The following is a 20,058-nucleotide window of genomic DNA, read 5'->3' as shown; positions in this document are numbered from 1 at the left end:
TGCCGCTGCCACTAGGCAGAGGATTAGCCTGTTGAGCCGCGGCGCCGGCCGGCAATAATTTAATTTCATCATTTGTTCACCTCAGGATTAAGTATTGTTATGTTTTATACTTATTTTTTACAAACTCTTTCTGGAAATAGTGCCCAGTTGCATATAATATGTTGATAAACCTTAGCAGTGATTAACTTAGCTTTACGTCTTCGAAGAAGCTTCTTGTACATCCCTTATGCTGGTTAGGTCCTCCCTACAGATTCTCTCATCTGGCATTATAGTAGAATTGCTTGTCTGTCCATTACACCCTATGTTTTATGGAAAAAACTGCCATATCCAACTTTATGCGCCTAGTTTAGTGATATGCGCTTTAAAAAAAAAGGCTAATTTATCAGGGAGTGTCTGGCCTAGTAGTTAAGATGCCTGCATCCCACACTGGGTTTGAATTCTGCCTCCATCTCCTGACTCCAGCTTCCTGCTACGGAAAAATACTGGAAGACAGCAGTGATGGCTCAAGTAATTGCGTTCCTGCCACCATACGGGAGACCTAGACAGAAGGTCCCTCTCCCTATCGAGTAAATCTATTAAGAATGGAATAATCTATTTTTAGGAAACAGTGTTTTTTTTAAAAAACACAGTTATCTAACTAAACATCTTAATGACTAAATAAATATGAATACCGTGATCTTTATTTTATTGATTGTGCCATTTTACAGCCTAGAATTTGTCTCAGAGTGGTTATGTTTGTTTTGTGGAGAAAATAATTGATTTATTTTAAGAACAGTTTTACCTGACCCTGACTATTTCAGAATTCTGCTTTTGGACTGAGTTCTGGGCAAACATGTCACATCCCGCCTAAGGTAACAGAATGCCGCATCCCCAAGTGAGCAGCTCGGTTAGCTTTGTGTGCTGTGACCTCTTCCAGAAATGATCACAGTGATGCTACACTGTGAGCTCCTCCGTAAAACAAGGGGATTCAAGCTACAGTTTCCTGGGCTCAGAACTTAGGTCTGCCGCAAAGTAGGCAGCCCAATAAATTCTTGTACTTTCCAACTGGGCGCTCGCTATGAGTGCTTCTGTGTCACTAACAGGGCCTGCCACTGAAACCAGTTCGAAATTCCTACAATAACACCACCCTGAAACACCTGGGCTCATCTTTCAAGTACCAACCTGCGCGTGCTCTTCGCCGTGCCAGGAGCTGTCACTCCTTTTTACCTCTCAGAAATCCTTTCTTTTTCTTCATATGGTTTGTAGCTTTGAAAGCTAGCTAAATCCTGGTGAGGACTGCTCATACCATGGGTGTCTCGTGCAGCCTAAGGACGAATGGAGTACTTCTCACGATCCTGTTATTTTAAAAATTAAGTTATATTGTAAAAGTGAGTAGAGGACACCCCTTAAGAGTAGGGCTCCATGAATCCTTACATATCCACACACCCCTGCAACTCCCACCCCACTCCCTTTGGGTTCCCCTGTGCCTTTTCCCAACCAACACGCCCCTATCCTTCCGGGGGTAACCACTACACTAACTTCACACACACACACACACACACACACACACATCCCGCCCACAGTCCTGAGGGGCTGGACGAGATCCGGGCTCGGATCCCTCCCTACAGGGCAGTTCGTGGGGGCCTCAGGGGTCCACGCAGCTACGACCCGGTCCAAACTGCGAGTCCTCGGGGTGGACCGCGGATCGCTCATCTCCAGCAGTGGCCGGAGTGCCCTCAGGACCAAGCGACAGACGCGCCAGGACCCACGTAGGCAGTGCCACAGCACGCCACAATGGCTGCCCGCAGAATCCCACGCCGGCCTCGCTGCACGCTCCCCACCTTTATAGCGGGCGCCCCTCCCGCGCCACGGGCAGCCGGGCGTGGCCCTGGGCGCGACCCTCCCGGGACGCGAGCGGCCAGGGGAGGCGCTCCCGAGCCCGGGATGTGCGGCGCGCGCCCATTGGCGGAGCTTTCCCCCGCGGGCCGGCCGCCACAGCGCCCACCTCCCGGCCCTCACTCCGCGCCCCCATTGGCCGTTCACGTCCCACTGGCGCCCGCTCCCGCCCCGCTCCCGCCCGGATGGAAACCTGGTTGGGGAGTGGGAGGCCGAAGCGGGGAGGAGAGTGAGTGGTCCTTCGGGTAAGGGTGCGCGAGAGAACCAATCAGAAGCAGACGTGGAAAAGAGGCGCCGCACCAGCCAATCATAGCGCGAGGTGCGGTCGGGACCGGCTGACGCGAGTGCGGGCCGCAGCCAATGGGCGTGCCACTGCTCGTCCGCTCTTCAGCAGCCGGTCGGGGGCGGTGGAAGAGCGAGTGAGGAGAGCGCGACGGCGGCGGCGGCGGCGGCGGCGCGGCCATCGCTGGACGGCCAGAGGGAAAGCGAGGCCCGAGCCTCTGCGTCTAGGTGAGCGGCAGCGCCTCCTGAGAGGAAGCCGGGCTGCGGGGCTTGTTCTCGCCTGGCCAGGGCAGCGGCTGCGGGAGCCGGGGCGGCAGGCCAGGCCCCGGCGAAGGCAACGACCCGCCGCCCCGCCCCCGCCCCCACCCGCGTCCTCCCGGAGCTGGGGAGCCCCATTCAGCCAGGGTGGGCTCTGTCCGGCTGGGCGGGGCCGCCGCCGTCTGAGGGGCACTTAGGGAGGGGCCTGGTTTGCAGCCGCGGATCCCGGGGGCGCCGCCTGGGGTGGGAGGCCTCGTAGAGGTGGCGAAGGTGGAGAGGAGTTGTTAACGGGGGAGCGGGTTCTTGTGCTCCAGGGAGCGTGGCGGCAAGAGGCGGCCTGTGCTTGAAGCATCCCGGGCTTTGGAGAGGAAGAAAGTGATGGGGAACGGGTGATGCTCAGAGAAGGGTGCCCGGGGCGAAGGCGCGGGGCTGGGGAGTGCGGTTGGCCTCTTGGAAGTGGCATCGGTAGAGACTGGGGGGACATCAGGCTCGGGCTTTGAAGGTTAGGGTGTTTGAACAGAGGGGGACACGTGGATGTGGGGCGAGAGGCTCACCCACTGAAACCGGAAGGTGACTGAAGGGAGAAGGGTTTAGGCGAGGTGTGGATGGAGAGGCTGTTTGGAGGCGCCGTGTGGCTTCCTAGGAGAAAGTATATGAGTACGCGGAGCAGACGTGGTAGATTTATGTGTGGTAGCTGAAGGCTGTGAATCTTTTATGAGTAATTGAGCAAGAGCAGCTGTCCGTTTCCGCAGTCGGGAGAGGCGGATGTGCTGTGTAGAAGGAGTCAGGTTCATTCAGCCCTGGTCATCCAGGGCCTCTCAGATTTGCTAACTTTCACTTAGTGAGCATTGCCTCTCCGCCCTTCTTCCCGCCCCCTTCCTTGACAGTCTCCGTGGCACACAAACTCACCTTCCCAGAAGTAATGGCCTGAATACTGTTTGTTTTTGATTGCATGGCAATGAGGAACCGCCTCGTACTTTATATTAAAACATGTGGACGACATCAGAAGATACACCCCAGAAACTCTGCCCTGCAGGGGAGTTTCTCAACTCTCTTGTTAGAGTGTAATATAGCATGAAAATGATGCAAGATCTCTTACCGTCACACCAGGGAGAATTACATAGGTGTAATTCTTTTATTCTATAGGATCAACTATTTTGATGTAATAGAATTTGATAATAGGTTATGCATGTTGGGAAACTCTGCAGCTGTCGGGGAGAGTTTTGTGCTAAGTAGGTTGAAAGTTGCTTTCACTCAGAGGAAAGAAAGTCATGGTATGTGTGTATCACTGTACTGCGTTTCTGTTTGACACTTTAGGAGTTTTTATTGGTGGAGTGTGGGCAGAGGTTGGGGATGCAGAAAAGGTAGAAGGAAAAGAAGGTGACCCCCTACCCCATTTCTAAAAGATTTGTATGGGAGAGATACTTTACTCTTACAGACAGAAGATTTTGAAGAGATGAAGAACCAAAAATAGGTAAAGAAACCAAAGAGCATTTGTTGGTATAGGATATATCTTTGTTAATTAAAGAGAAAAATAGCGTTATATTAAAGGAACGTTCTTAGGGATGTAGAAATTATTTTGTGGAAGGTATTTCTGGTAACACTATTCATTGTAATCACATTTTACCCTTAGTATAACAATACCTAAGTGCTCAGTCGCCTGGAACAGAGAAGTAATCTGAGTGGTGTCGAGTCATCAGGGAAGGTTTCCTGACAGAGATGAGTTTTGAGCCATTATTTGAAGCAGGATTTGGGATAATGGGTTACTAGAAGACGAGAGCATGGCATTCTGCAAGTTTGAATAACAAGTTAAAAGTTTTTAAAGGAGAGGTAAAAATTTGAAAGAAGATTTAGGCGTGTAGAAATTAACTCAGCCTGTTTTTGCAGCTTAGTTGATAAATGATGGGTCTTTGGTGGTTGGGAGAGAATTAGAATAATTAATGGTGAATTGGAGATAAGCAGTAAAGGAAAAAGAACGCAAATATTTTTGGTAATTATGATACAAGAATGTGGTGAAAATAAGTTGAGTTATTGAAAGGTAGATTTCATAGTCAACCATATATAATAAGAAACATTTTTGAGACCTATACTAGATTGTATTGATAATAATTGCAAGTGTTACACTGAGCTACTTTGTGCCAGTCACTGTTTTAAGCTTCTCAAGTATCTTCTTTTGATTATGTTTTATAAGTGAGGGAGCTGAGATTCAGAAAGATTTAACTTGCGCAAGTTCACGCAGCTAGTAAGTGGCAGGTAAAAACGGGCAAAATCGGTCAATGAACATTACTTGAACATCTGCATGATGCCAAGCAGTATGTTCAATGCCGGGGATTCAAAGCAGACAAGAAAATCCAAAGGTTAGGTCCGAGCCGTTGTTTTAGAGATTACCAGAAGTTTATAGAAGACAGTCCAGTTAAAAAAGAAGAGATTACTAGAAGGTTTTTTTGTAAGGAATACTCACACACTGTTCAGAGCAACCTAGGATGGAAACAGTTTTAAGAAAGAGGAAATCGTCAGCAGCAAAATATGGGAGACTCAGAAGAACAATGAGAAGAAACCATTGATTAAGTAAGAAAAAAAAGTATTGTTGAGTTTAGTCTTAAGAAAGCTGGAATAATGTTGTTAAGATATGGGCTGGTGGTTATTTATGCTTAGTGGCAAGTAATCCATACAAATTTTTTATGATCACAATTATGGTCAAATTCATAAGAAAGATGATGGTATGGACCCTTGTAATACTTTAATCTTCAGTTAGATCATGGTTTGTTTAAAAATACTTGTAATTTTGTTATTTTTCCCAAATTTAAAAAAGAACTTTTTTTTATGATTAGGAGGGGAAAAAATCCATTCAATAGAAATGAACTAGTAGTGAGGAAATATTGTGGATAGGCAAGTCTGCACTTGGGATAGGAGAAACATGTATGTCTACTACATATGAGCCATGTTGATAGGCATGTTCCCAACTGGAAAGGCCTGGATTCTTACTGGTAGAAACTGAAACTGTACATACTGAAAGATGGCATTTGCTTAATCTCTGGGATCAAGTTACTGAAGCACTCTGGATCATGGAGATCATAATTCTTTTGAACATTTGTTTGGCTTAGAGTTTAATAAATGAATTTAAGGTAAAAAGAAGACAACAAATCACTCTTAGAATTGAGTAATTTGAAGAGTTTATTTTGGCCTGTACCCTTCTTCCCACACATTGTTTCTGTCGTTCTTCTCTTCAGTGTGTTTCTGATAGGCTTAGGGTTTTAGTTCAGTAAGACAATATGAAGATGCTGAATTTATATATAACTGGTAGATTTCAACACTTAAAAATTCATCATTTTCTTTTCCCAGTTTGAAGAAGAAAAATGGCAATACAGAGAAAAATATTTTTTAATTAGGTAATCATTTTGAAGCAAACTGTAGGACTTGCCCTACCGTCAAAACATACTGAATCTAATTTCTTAAATGGAAAGAGAGGAGTCTTGTAAGTCGGTCTCGTTTTTAGTTTAATCTGGCCCATTGGGGTTGTGGGAAGAAACTTAATGTGATTCCTCTTTCATCTAGGGGCTTCCCTGATTCCTTAAATAAATGGTCACATTTAATTTTCATTTAATTCTCTGCCATGTATATTCCATTTTACAGATGAGCATCAGGATCAGAGAAGTTAGTGACTTTGCAAAGCATGGATGGAGAACCAAGTGGTAGAGCTGGGATTCAACCTTTGCTTTGTCTAGTTCCAAAACTCATGCATATGAGACAGGTAGCAAGAAGGGCTGCTTTATATTTATATCTACAATTGGAAATGTGCCACACGACCGTAGGTATTTGGTAACTAATTGTTGCCTTAAAAGATGAGACTCTTGCTGTCAGTGTTTGTACCTTGTGATGCAGCCTCTAAGTAAATCAGTGATTTGTCTGTGCATATTGTGCATTATGTTACATTTTCTTGCTTTTAGAAGTATATCTTTTTAAATGATGCATTTATAGCGTCTGTATGTCAAAATGTATATGAGATTGATACTATCTTAAAGTCAGATGCGGAAATGTGGCATATACTTAATCTCCATGCATAACCATCTTATAAATTTGTCGCATAGATTTTCCCTACACTCTTCCATGTACTTATCCTATTAAGTTCCTTTTTAGATGTGACACAATGTAAAGTATATTACTAATAAAATAGCTCATTCTCTTTAACTAAGTAATTTTATGGTATAGGGAAAAATTGCTGTGGTGTAGAAAACTCTTATTGAACTGTGAATCAGCAGATTTGTGTTTTAATTTTAGTTTTGTTAGCAACTTGATGTATAATTTAAGGCAAGTCACTTCCCTACTCTCAGCTTTAGTTTCCTCATCTGTAAGATGGAAGTGGGGGCGGGGAGCTTTTAAGCCTGTCTGGCTTAAACAAGCTTTGCCTTCTTTCTGATTAAAAACATGGATTTCTTAGGTATACTAACTGTTTAAGACTGTAGTGTTGCTTTTTGCTACTTTTCTTTTTATCTCCCTGTTGCCCCTTCCTGACCATTTTGTCACGCAGCCTTAAGGGTATGGTCAGGTTTTTAATTTAGAGAGAATAAATTGTTTTTGATATATTTATCAAGACAGCATATCTTAGCAAATACTCAGTAAATTGTAATGAATGAATAAAAGCTTGTTTTGTCTAAAAATCATTTAAACAAAATATCATTAAAAAAGGTAAAGTTTCATTGGAAGGTAGTTCTGCCTAAAGTAAGAAATATGCATGGTAAAGTGAAATTCATCTGTTCTGTGCTGGACAGATATTTGAAGAAGAAAAACCCTTGGACCTGTCCTTAAAAAGCTCTCTGTTACTGGTAGGAAATGCAAACTCTGTGTTATGGAAAATTGCAAACAATAATATGCATACCTATCACCAACTTTCACAGTTATCAACTGTGGTCAGTCTTGCCTCATTTATACCTCCAACCACTTCTTTTCTTTATTTTCGAGCTAGTCCCTAGACATTTTTGCCAGTTTACCATACAATGTAACAATAAACATGTTTATCCAAGTGAGTTGAAAATTTATTCATGTGCATGTTTTGAGACTTGGGCATTTTAATGTGCTGGACAAGATGAATTAGATATCAGCTACTGAAGGGCAGATGTAATATAACTGGGGACACTGAATGTACATATGTGAAACAGAATTTAGCAACATTAGATCATGTCCAAAATTGGTGGTAGAGACTCTTAGATGGGAATTGGTATTATTTTGGAAGGAAAGTAGAATTTAGAGAGGTGGAGACAGGGAGAAAGAACATTTAGGAGTGATGAAATGAGAATGATCACATGGATAAAGAACACAGTAGAAAAACCTAGCTTTGGTTTCATATCTAAATTATATCTAAATCTGTATCTCTATCCAGCTTAGACCACAACAAGATACTGTGTGAGTACTGGGAAAAAGCCAATTGCTACATTACAAAATAGGGTACAGGACTTTGTGAATGTATCATTGTTCTTAGTGAGTTATTTAGCACATTCTGTTAAAAAGCTTTCTAAATATCTTATGCCACAGGTACTAATAGATCCATTCCAGTTAGAGTGCTTGTGAATGTGTTGTAAGCTTTCACTTGGAGCTTTTTTTGGTGTGCAGGTATGTGTTTAACTTAAGAGTTGGGTTATTTAGCTGCAGTAGGTAAGATGCAGCTTGGGACTCACTCATCCTGCATCAGAATGCCTGGATTTGAGTCTGATGCCACTTCTGATTCTAGTTTCTTGCTAATGTTCACTCCGGGAGACAGCAGGTAAAGCTCAAGTGCTTGAGTCCTTGTCACCCTTGTCTGAGACCTCGATTGAGTTCCTGACTCCTGTCTTTTGCCGGGTGTAGCCCTGGCTGTTGCAGGCATTTGGGGAGTGGACAAATGGAAGGTCATTTTCTGTCTCTCTGCCTTTCAAATAGAATAAAAAAGAAAAAAATAAAAATTTAAATGTTAACCATTTGATAATTTTAAGATTACTTTGAAAATACCTAGTTTAGATCAATCTTGTCTTTCATGGAATTCTTAGCAGAGTATTGGCATGACAGTCCTTGAGAAATCTTTGAATTTAGGGAATTCATACCATTTATATCTTACCATAAAATGTTCTGAGAATTAAGTCTGGAAGTGTATTATGGTGTAGAAATTCTTAGTCAAAAGTCATAAGCCTCTCTGAGTATCTCCTTGGCTTGGTACTACCTCCTCAGAAAATTATACATATGCAGGTGAATTTTCATGTAAGTTCATGAGGTTATTAAGAATGCCTTCAGGGGCCGGTGCTGTGGCATAGTGGGTTGATGCCCTGGCCTGAAGCACCAGCATCCCATATGGGTGCCGATTTGAGAACCAGCTGCTCTACTTCTGATCCAGCTCTCTGCTATTGCCTTGAAAAGCAGTAGAAGATAGCCCAAGTCCTTGGGCCCCTGTACCCACGTGGGAGACCCAGAAGAAGCTCCTGGCTCCTGGCTTCGGATCCACGCAGCTCCGGCCGTTGCGGCCAGTTGGAGAGTGAACCATCGGATGGAAGACCTCTTTCTCTCTCTCTCTCTACCTCTCCTCTCTCTGTGTAACTCTATGACTTTCAAATAAATAAATAAATCTTTAAAAAAAGAAAAAAAAAAAAAAAGAATGCCTTCAAATATCCTTGGAGGTTTATGGATCCTGGTTTAATAATTCATTCTTTAATGTGTAGGCAGAAAGCATACTGCTAAAATTTAACTCAATTATATTTGTGTATTTATGCTCACCTTTTGGAAACAAATGTTTTTAATTATAAGAAATTACTAAATTATAAAGCTTCTTATGTAAACCCTAATTTAAAAAACAGACCAGTTCATAATAGGATTTATGGGGAAAGTAAGGTATAGCCAGTTAATGTGTATCTAAGAATGATTTTACTGAAGATTTTAGAATAGATATATAGTATTTTTTTGCTCCCCCAGGGGTAAAGGAAAAAATACTTCATACCTTTAGACAGTAAAGATCTATGGAAAAAAGAACCTGTTAAAGTATTTTGAGGTTCACAACTGTGTAAGGATAATTCCTAAAAGTAAAGCACAGTATTTAGTTGACAAAATAAACAGAATTCTCAGAACATAGGAATAGATGAATCATCTGATAATCAAACATTTGACTCCAGAGCAGTACACAGATTCGTTTGAAGATGGTGAATATTAGGTAAATTGCTTTAAAGTGATAACCCTGTGACCTGTTGGAGTTAATAATTCTCTGAGTGTCTAGTGTACAGCTAGGAAACAACTTAACAGACTTTGAGAGCCAGAAGATAGAATAAGTAGTGATCTAGCCTCTCCTTTCAGTTTCTTGAACAAATGACCAGAGAGATTAATAAGTGCCTTGCCCAGGGCCAGTTGGTATGGCAGTCCCAACACTGTAGTTATTCATTTCTCAACTTGTTTTCATAAGTCCATTGTGCTTATTCATTTTGGCTCTCTTCATTCTGGATCTCAGTATCCAAGTAGGAGTGCTAACAGTAGGGTTTTTAGCATTGTGACTTTGATAATTGAATATAAATTCTCTGAATTTTTAGACTCTTAATGTTTTCACATTGTTGTACATGTTTTTGCTCCATCTAGCCAATAACCTACAATTACAAGGCCGGCTTTGGGGTAGTCCTTTTTGGAGTTTGAGTCCCACAGCTGGAAACATACTGAAAATCCATCACACTTTGCTCATGTTTTTTATACCTTTCTGGGTTGATCCCTGCTTGGCAGCACTCAAGTTGCATGCTGTGTCTATAAACCTGGTAAAATTTTAAGATAAACTAGGGAAAGAATTTTGAGAAGAGGATTTGTTACAGGGTTTGTTAAGACATTCCTAGAAGCTGTTCTTGCCCACTCGAAACTAGAGACTGGAGGGTGCTTAACATGACTGACCATGATTCAGTTTTTCCACATTTGGTTGGTGTGGACAGGAGGGCCAAGGAGTGGCCTGCAATAGTGATCCCACAGTCCAAGGGTGGAACAGTGACTCTCAAACTTTTTAAATCCTGGCCCTCTAATTGAAGGATCCTTTAGCTCAATAATTTCCACTTTCTAGTGGAATAATAATAGTTAATTATCAAAGTACAAGTGTTTTGGGGGAGAGAAGGATTTTCAGCAGTTAGGACTTGAATGGTCCTAATTGGATCACAAGGAAACATCTTAAAGTCTAGATTAGTTAGAAAACTCAGATCCTGGTGATGCAGTTGTACAATATGGTTTTGTAGGCTTAATAAACAACTAAAACTGAATTGATAATGATGATACTAAACTAAAGGTGGCTTTTTAATTTAAAAAGCAAAAATAATGATGATTGAAAAGATAACACAGCCTCACTGTCAGGCAGTGCTCCTTGTAAAAATTAGGGAATTCAATCTTTTGAATGTACATATGTAGTAGGACTTAGTAGTTGAAGACAAATTGAAGTGATTGGTACAGTCCAATAATATGTTCATGTTTGCAGTTCTTGATAACCTGCTGAATAATGTATTCATAAGGAAACTTTTGGATCAAAGGAAGGCCATTCTTTAGAAATCATTTGCAGTCCATCTGGAGGTTTGACTCATTTTTGAAAAATCATTTCCTTAGAAGGCTGATAGAGTAATTGTGTCATTTTTATGAGCTTTGTTTCTCTAATTGTGTTGAGAATTTTGTGAAGGGTTAAACCAAAATAGAGTTCAATGCATTTCTTTACCTCAGGACATTCTGTAGTTTGCTATGCTAATGAACTTTGTTAAACTAGTTGGTGTACAGTTTCCTAGCTCCATTTATTTATCACAGATGCTACTGTAGAGGACTTGAGCCTGTGTTTAGGTTCTGCCATGAAAGCAGATTGAGAAAGTAGCATAATAAAGTGACACAAGAGAAATCATGAAGCAGAAGCTTCAAAGCACTTAAGACTAGCAAGTCTTTTGCTGTAGTGATCACAATGAGTCTTAATTGCTTCTGTGATTAGCAAAATGCCTTATTCTACCACCTTCTGAAGGATATTAATCTCTATGAGTAGGTTTTGGTGGTTTTTGATTATACTGAACATAATGCATAATTGGTAATTTGCCTGAGTCAATTTATGGCTAAGCCTGTATGTAGTCCACATGTAATAGGGTAAATAAGCATGCTACATTTTCCTGTAGGATAAGTTAAAATTCAGTGACTTGAAATAGTTTGTTCTTAACCATGGGGTATATCATGAAGTCAAGTACACAACTTTGGTGGATTTTTTTTTAAGTAAAATAGGGTATTTCAGTTTCCTGTTGTGTTGGAAAATTTGAAAAGATACATCTTTGATAATATGTCTTAGTATACCTTTTTATATTGATATACTGTTTGACTTCCCTGAGTTGAAAAATATTAGGATAAAAATATCATGAAAATATATGAAGGCATTTTTATTCAGGTGAGGAGTATCTATAGCATAATAATTTGTCTGAAAAAAATCATATGTGACTGACTTATGGGAATTATCTTTTTAGAAAAATTATTTCCCCCTAAAATGGAATTGAATACATGTTTTTGCAAGCAATGGGATGATCCTTCATTTCAGCAATTTAAGTAATTGCTTGAGTTATTTACTTTTCTCGTGACTTTGGATACTTCTTGCTGTTTATTGTTTACTCTTACCAAGATATGTGCTAATAGAACACAGCTCTTCTATGGTTTTACAGTGGAGAAGTTACTCTCCTGGTACAGGCCTGAGGACAGAAACAAAGAAAAATGGATATTACTGAAAAATTCAGATTTTCTAATCGCTAGATGATATTAATGTTATAGAATTCACATTTCTTCTCTTGATGGAGCACAGCTTGACTTTTTAAAGCTGCTTTGTGTTTGATTTTCACAAGGAATTCTGAATCTGATTTTCTTCGGTACCTAAAATTTTCCAGGAAAATAAGAACCAGGTAGCATTTTAATTGTGAAAATATCATCTGTACACTGAGCAACATCAGTGTATAAAATAGTTGTGCAGTGGCCTAAGAACTAATAAACCTATTTGCAGTGGGAGAGTGGGGTCTGTATATTTTTATTTGAGCCTGTTGTCATACACAAAAAAACACATTTTTTTTTTTTGACAGGCCTTAATGCGGGCGCTCATAGTCTCCTGTCTTTTTTGTTTTGTTTTGACAGGCAGAGTGGACAGTGAGAGAGAGAGAGAGAAAGGCCTTCCTTTGCCATTGGTTCACCCTCCAACGGGCGCCGCGGCCGGCACGCTGCGGCCGGCACACCGCGCTGATCCGATGGCAGGAGCCAGGTACTTATCCTGGTCTCCCATGGGGTGCAGGGCCCAAGCACTTGGGCCATCCTCCACTGCACTCCCTGGCCACAGCAGAGAGCTGGCCTGGAAGAGGGGCAACCGGGACAGAATCCGGCGCCCTGACCGGGACTAGAACCCTGTGTGCCGGTGCCGCAAGGCAGAGGATTAGCCTAGTGAGCCGCGGGGCCGGCCAAAAAGACGCATTCTTAATGCTGACAAATATAAAGTAAAATTTATTCAAAAGGTGAGAAACCAAACACATAATTGAGCACAGGTTGCCCTACACAGTGAGAATACCCATCCTGAGTGGCAGTGGGCCAGAGGGAGAAAGGGAGTAGGAGGAAAGGAAGCAGAGGGAGAGTGCCCCAGTGCCTCCAGTTGTGATCTCTTTGCACCTCCTTTTATGAGGTGTTGGGGGGTTACCTCTAGAGACATGAAGCCCCTGGGAGTTTTATGGTACCTCCAGAAATTCCACATGGAGCTTAATATACATATTTCCATGGCATTTTCTCCGTAAGTCCTGAATGAAGCCTATGCACCCTGGGAAGGGGGGGGGGGGCATTTTGATTGACAAGTAGAAGGATAGAATTACAGGTGGCAGGGGCAGGTAGTGACTTGCAGATATCTCGAGCTCAGCAGATACTAAACTAGCTGCCTGTCAATTCCATATCATATTGAGATTTTTACTACCAAAAATACCTTAGCCATTGGGGAAAATAGTGGTATCTCAGTGTATGTGTGGGAAAACAGAGGGACCATTATGTCTAGTTCAATGGGTGCTTACAACATTGGACACTAGCATCTCTTTTGGAAAAAAAGAAATGTTATTCAGATAGCTAGAGCTATTCTTTTGTATGTAGAAAAATGCCTGATAAGCCTTAATTTTTGTGCAAAGAAAAAGGAATCCACATCAGCTTGCCTACAGTAAATAGTCTGTATGCTTTGAGTTTGCATTTCGATTTTTCGTTTGTTGTTCATAGCTTACTTTTATAGGAAGTTTTATTTTATGTTGAGTCTTCATCAAGACACAAAGTTTCCATCCATGACATCTACATGTTTTAAAACATGGCATAAAGTTCCACACCACCAAGCTGAAACTAATATATAAACAAATTGTCAACTAACAGGAGGATTCTAGAAAAGAACTCTATTCAGAGTTACCAAAATACTGCAGAAAAGACACTAAATGCATTGGTTCTGGGGACTGGCCCTGTGGCATTGTAGGCTGAGCCTCCGCTTACAGTGCTGGCATCCCGTCCATATGGGCACCGGTTCTTGTCCTAACTGTTCCTCTTCCAATCCAGTGCTCTTATGGCCTGGGAAAGCAGTGGAAGATGCCCAAGTGCTTTTGCTCTTGCACCCACATGGGAGACTAAAAGAAGCTCCTGGCTCCTGGCCTCAGATCAGATCATCTCACCTATGGCCATTGCAGCATTTAGGGAGTACACCAGTGGATGGAAGACCTTTGTCTCTGTCCCTCTCTCTCTCTGTAACTCTACCTCTCAAATAAATAAATAAATCTTAAAAAATTAGATTAAACCATATTCCCAAAATATCTCCAGGTGGGAATCTTAACAAGAAAGAAAATCAAAGTACCTGCTTACCTAGAGACTACTCCATGGTCTGACTAAAAGGAGTTGTCTTACTTTTTTCTAGAAGTGTATGAACTCCAAGTGGTAACTGCTTATTAAAGTTCACAGTTAATTAAACCATGAAAATGAAATTATTCAGCAAATGAGGTTATTTGGTAGACACAATACCAAACGTATAAGGTTTATAGGGTAATATTTTGACAAAGTTTTTAGTTGGCTAACTATGTATGTATTAACAATCTGTGTCATTCCTCAGTGCTGTGTATCAAATAAAAATTATAGGAGGCCATTGCTTTGGGCTAAGCTCCTACATACACAGTGCCCCAAAAGACCAGGCTAATAATTAAAATGGAGTCACTCACGTGAAAGTTCCCTGTCACCAAGCTGAAACTAAGCTGTTAATCTGACCCTTTGAGAAATCAGAATTACAAAAATAACAGCCAAGTTTTCCATATGTGCCAGTTCAGTTGGTGCAATAATAAAGTTCCCTCTGTCATTGCCATTGTAGCTCAGTGCTGTGATCATTTAGCTAACTTTTTATCTGTTGCTTGAATTTCCTTCAGTACTTCTGCCTAGTGGTCCTCCAGTGGAGAGATGTAGGAGAATGAGATAAGCAGAATTAAAGAATGAGTGACAAAACAGCATTGTTTATGTCTGTTAGATGAGGAATTACACTTGATGGAGGGTAAATAATAAAAAGATAGATAAAATATTTTGTACGTTTGCTCATCCCCGCTGTCTTAATTGTTAGGTTGAGTCTTTGAATTTGTTTACATGTCAAAGGTACAGTTTTTAGTGGAATTACAACTAGATGGAACCTACTTTCTGGTACAGCTGAAGGTAGTGGATATTTGTAGGAAGCAGGATTGAATCGTTAGATACTGATTTGGGGACTTTCAGATTCATTGCTTAGTTTCTCTAAAATCAATCCATAGCAGCTAAAACATGGAATTAAGAGACCTTACAAATACTATTTGTTAGTTTCTGGGTGTGTGCAATAAGTAATGGTGCAGAAAGGTGCATAGAGTGAGTTGAGGCTTGACTGCAGAATTGTATTTCATAATTCTGTGCCCTTTACTGTTAGGTGAATGTGGTGAACATTGTGAACATAGTGACTCTCAAGAGATAGAAGAGAGTTGAATCCCATCCCAAGATAAACATGATCCTGAGGAAAGAAAGAATCTTCTCACATTTCAGTCAGGAAATTTCCAGTGTATATGATGCCTGTTCATTACTAGTTATGTAGACACGCAGTTATTTGGTTTTTAACCTAACATGTTTTCTATCTCATCAATGGAATAAATTTAAGCCTGAGAATGGTTTTTTCTTAACACATGCTGGTCTTTTATTTTTACTTAAGCTTTGTAAACATTTTTCTAAATATAAATTTGAGTTTGTAATTGTTAGAAGACAAAAGATAGGAAATGGCTAATTGAGGGGAAGAATTTGTGCTTTTGATTATTTTGGTACCTTCTGATTACTAGTTTTCTATTTTATAAAAATATTAAGTTTTTTTTTTTTTTTTAAAGATTTTATTTATTCATTTGCGAGGGTAGAGTTACAGACAGTGTGAGAGGGAGAGACTGAGAGAAAGGTTTTCCCTCCGTTGGTTCACTCCCCAAATGGCCGCGATAGCCAGAACTGCACCAATCCGAAGCCAGGAGCCAGATGCCCCCTCCAGGTCTCCCATGTGGGTGCAGGGGCCAAAGGACTTGGGCCATCTTCTACTGCTTTCCCAGGCCACAGCAGAAAGCTGGATTGGAAGAGGAGCAGCCGGGATTAGAACCAGCGCCCATATGGGATGGCGGCACTGCAGGCAGAGGATTAACCTACTGTGCCATGGCACGAGCCCCAAATGTTGAGTTTTTAAAGATATATTATGCACGCACATAAAAATGTGTGAAACAATATGAAATGAAAAGTAAATGCTCCTCCTTTCTGTTATCCAGTTACCCAGTTCTCCCTCCCAGAGGCAACCAACATTACTAAATTTTTTGCTGTTTTGCCAGGAATAATCTGTGTATTATAAGCATAACTTTTTTTTTTTTTTTAACAGGCAGAGTGGATAGTGAGAGAGAGAGAGAGACAGAGAGAAAGGTCTTCCTTTACTGTTGGTTCACCCTCCAGTGGCCGCTGCAGCTGGCGCGCTGATCCAAAGCCGGGAGCCAGGTGCCTCTCCTGGTCTCCCATGGGGTGCAGGGCCCAAGCACTTGGGCCATCCTCCACTGCCTTCCCGGGCCACAGCAGAGAGCTGGCCTGGAAGAGGGGCAACCAGGACAGAATCCGGTGCCCCGACCGGGACTAGAACCTGGTGTGCCGGCGCTGCAAGGTGGAGGATTAACCTGTTGAGCCACGGTGCCGGCCTATAAGCATAACTTTTAATAAAAATCTTTATTTGACATCTAAGAGAGAAAAAGAGATCTCCTATCCACTGGTTTACACTCTGTATACCTGCAGCAGCTGGGTCTGTGGCAGGGTGAGGCCAGGCACTGGGAACTCAATCCATTGTCCCGCCTGAATGGCAGGGACCCAATTGCTTGAGCCATCACTTGCCACCTCCCAGGGTGCGCAGTAGCAAGAAGATTAAATCAGTAACAGAGCTGGGACTCCAGCCCAGGTACTCCGATATGGCACACAGTTGTCCTGCGTGAGGTCTTAACCTCTGTGCCAAATGCCAGACCGAGCATAACCTCTGTGCCAAATGCCAGACCCAGCATACAGTTTTAAAATTCCTTTTCCATAAAAGGGGTATGTCAGAGAATGTATTCCATCATTGTTTTTAAAATTTATTGTGAATGTTATTCCATTTCAGTATATGTTGAACCAATTTATCCATTTTTTTTAAATACAAAGTATTCATATTTTAAGGTATACCAGTTTGTTTACCAGATCCTCTGTTGATGGACATTTGAGTTTTCAACCATTTGTTATCAATACTGCAATAAATATGTCATTTTATATAAATGCAAGAATAGATGTAGGATACATTTTTAGAAGTAGAATTTCAGGGTTAAAGGCCAAAAGCATTTAAAATTTGATAGGTGTTGTCACATTGCCCTCCATAAAGACTGATTGAGTCTTGGGGCCAGCATTGTGGTGCAGTGGGTAAAGCTGCCGCCTGTGATGCCAGCATCCCACATGGACACTAGTTCATGTCCTGGTTTCTCCACTTCCAGTCTAGCTCCCTGCTAATGGCCTGGAAAAAGCAGTGGAAGATGGTCCAAGTGTTTGGGCCCCTGCAACCATGTGGGAGACCCAGATGAAGCTCTTGGCTCCTGACTGTGGCCTGTCCCAGCCTTGGCTGTTGTGGCCATCTGGGGAGTATATCAGTGGATAGACGATCTCTGTGTCTTTCTCTCTCTCTAACTCTGACTTTCAAATAAATAAATAAATTTTTTTAAAAAGAAAAGATTGAGTGTGTATGTCCTTTGTATTCTTAGAGGGTCTAGAACTTATGAGAGTTGAAATATAATTTCCAATAGAGCCTGGAGTTTGGGGATCAGGCTCAGGAGAGGCAAGTAACAAGACCTAGGCAGGCCATGAGGAGTTTACCCAAGAGGTCAGGAGTCTAGTCAGAGCATAAAGCTTACTAGGAACCCAGAGTACAGTTCAGAAGCTGGGACAGAAACTCGGTGTCTTAATCTGGCAAGGGTTCTGTATATTTTTCCTGTAAAGGGCCGGACAGTAAATATGTTAGACCTTGGTGGGCCATACAATTCTTTATTGTGACCACCCAGCATTGCTCTTTTTTTTGTTGTTGTGTTTTTTGTTTGTTTGTTTTTGACAGGCAGAGTAGAGAGAGAGAGAGAGAGGGAAAGGTCTTCCTTTTCCGTTGGTTCACCCCCCAGTGACCACTGTGGCCAGCGCACTGTGCTGATCCGAAGCCAGTAGCCAGGTGCCTCTCCTGGTCTCCCATGCGGGTGCAAGGCCCAAGCACTTGGGCCATCCTCCACTGCACTCCTGGGCCACAGCAGAGAGCTGGACAGGAAGAGGAGTGACCGGGACAGAATCCGGCGCCCTGACCAGGACTAGAACCCAGTGTGCCAGCGCCACAGGTGGAGGATTAGCCTATTGAGCCGCAGCGCCGGCCCAGCATTGCTCTTGAAGTCAGTTGTAGATAATGTAGATAGAGGCAATTTGTGCTTTTTGTGGCTGTGTCCCAATAAACTTTTCTTTACCAGAACAGGGAATAGGAGTGCCCTGGGGTGATAGTTTGCTACTCTGGTCGAGTCTCATATGTTGAGAATAGAAAATAAGCTGCAGCCTTCGAAGTGAATGGGTGCCTCAGAAGCTCATCTAACTGCAAAACAGATTTAAGGCAGCAGACTATTCTGTAGGTCTCACACGTCTGATTAAATCATACTTTTTAAAGCTTTTATCGGGTCTTTTCTCCTTTGGACAGTGACTGGATAGGGCCCAGCCTTCAGGTTGCCATTCTCAGTGCCTTAACTGACCAGGTACTAGATTTGAGGCTAGCAAAGGCTGTTTTGAATCCTGAACTATTTCCTCCATTTTACTTTTAAGTGGGTTAGGTGGTGTTTCTCAAAGTGTCATGTTCAGGCAGATTGCCTTGGACACCACTGTGATTAAATTTGGAGGACTTCCTTTAGAACTACTGTTTGTGATAGTGAGGTATGCGGAAAGGCATTAAAAATAATTAACTTTTAATATAGGAAAGAGCTTCTTAAACATAAGCTTTCTGAATTCTAATATGGAGAAATTTTAAAGTACAGCTTATTCAGTGGCTAATTGTAAAGTGGGTTGACTCATATAGTCACACACAGGTCATGGAATAGGAGACATTAGACCCTTACCGTCTACCTCAAAGTAACCACTGTCATGACTTGTGATGCCTAAGTGTGTCTTTGCTTCTGAATTTGACATTTACATAAATAGAACCACATAGGATGCATTGTTTTTGCATCTGAGTTCTTTGGCTAATACTTGAGAATTCTTTCAATTTTGTTGCTGCAGTGTAGAATTTTTCAGTTAGAATATGTCATTGTGGGGCTGGCACTGTGGTGCAGCAGGTTAAATCCCTGGCCTGAAGCGCCAGCATCCTATATGGGTGCCGGATCTAGTCCCGGCTGCTCCTCTTTCAGTCCAGCTCTCTGCTATGGCCTGGGATAGCAGTAGAAGATGGCCCAAGTCCTTGGGCCCCGGCACCGTGTGGGAGACCTGAAAGAAGCTCCTGGCTTCGGATCGGTGCAGCTCTGGCCATTGTGGCCATCTGGGGAGCGAACCAACGAATGGAAGCTCTCTCTCTCTTTCTCTCTCTGCCTTCTCTGCCTTGGCCTTTCCTCTCTCTCTGTAACTCTTTCAAATAAATAAAATAAATCTTTAAAAAAATTTTAAAAAGAATATGTTATTGTTTATCCCTTTTATTGAGTGTCTCCCCCCTTTTACGTCTTTGAACCTCATTGTTCATGTCTTTTGGTGTCTATTTAAATTTGCATTTTTAAAAAAAGGTTTTTTGTTTTGTTTTTTGAGAGGCAGAGAGAGAGACAGACAGACAGACAGACAACTCCCATCTGTTGATTCACTCCCCAAATGCCTGTTACTCCAGAGCCAAGAACCAGAAATTTAATCCAGGTCTCCCACATGAGTGACAGAAATCCAACTGCTAGAGCCATCACTGATGCTTCCCAGAGTGGTCCATATTAATGGGAAGCTGGACTCAGAAGCCAGAGCCAGGAATTGAACACAGGCACTCTCATGTAGGGTGAGAGTGACCTAATGAGTGTCTTTACTACTAGTTCAAATGCTCACTCGGAGATTTGTATTTTGGTTGAGTGTTCCTGAGAGTAATTA

General features: G+C 42.0%; 2 protein-coding genes across 7 annotated transcripts in view; one reads left to right on the top strand and one right to left on the bottom strand.

Annotated features, from left to right (window-relative positions):
* The window catches only part of PTH (parathyroid hormone), a 126,842-nt gene extending 124,916 nt beyond the window's left edge, over positions 1 to 1,926 (bottom strand). The window contains exons 1-2 of the mRNA XM_070073165.1: positions 1,821 to 1,926; positions 1,162 to 1,334 (exon numbers count right to left, since the gene is read on the bottom strand). The gene's annotated coding sequence lies outside the window, so the exon portion shown is untranslated. The remainder of the gene's footprint in view (positions 1 to 1,161; positions 1,335 to 1,820) is intronic.
* FAR1 (fatty acyl-CoA reductase 1) overlaps positions 1,850 to 20,058 on the top strand; it is a 65,719-nt gene continuing 47,510 nt past the window's right edge. For 4 of the 6 annotated variants that reach the window (XM_008266446.4, XM_008266436.4, XM_008266441.4 and 1 more), the window contains exon 1: positions 1,850 to 2,385. The gene's annotated coding sequence lies outside the window, so the exon portion shown is untranslated. The remainder of the gene's footprint in view (positions 2,386 to 20,058) is intronic. The other 2 variants (XM_002708822.5, XM_070073164.1) reach the window with 1 other exon arrangement.

The sequence above is a fragment of the Oryctolagus cuniculus genome, chromosome 1, assembly GCF_964237555.1.
Source record: "Oryctolagus cuniculus chromosome 1, mOryCun1.1, whole genome shotgun sequence".
NCBI lineage: Eukaryota > Metazoa > Chordata > Mammalia > Lagomorpha > Leporidae > Oryctolagus > Oryctolagus cuniculus.
This window is presented reverse-complemented; position numbering and strand designations above follow the sequence as displayed.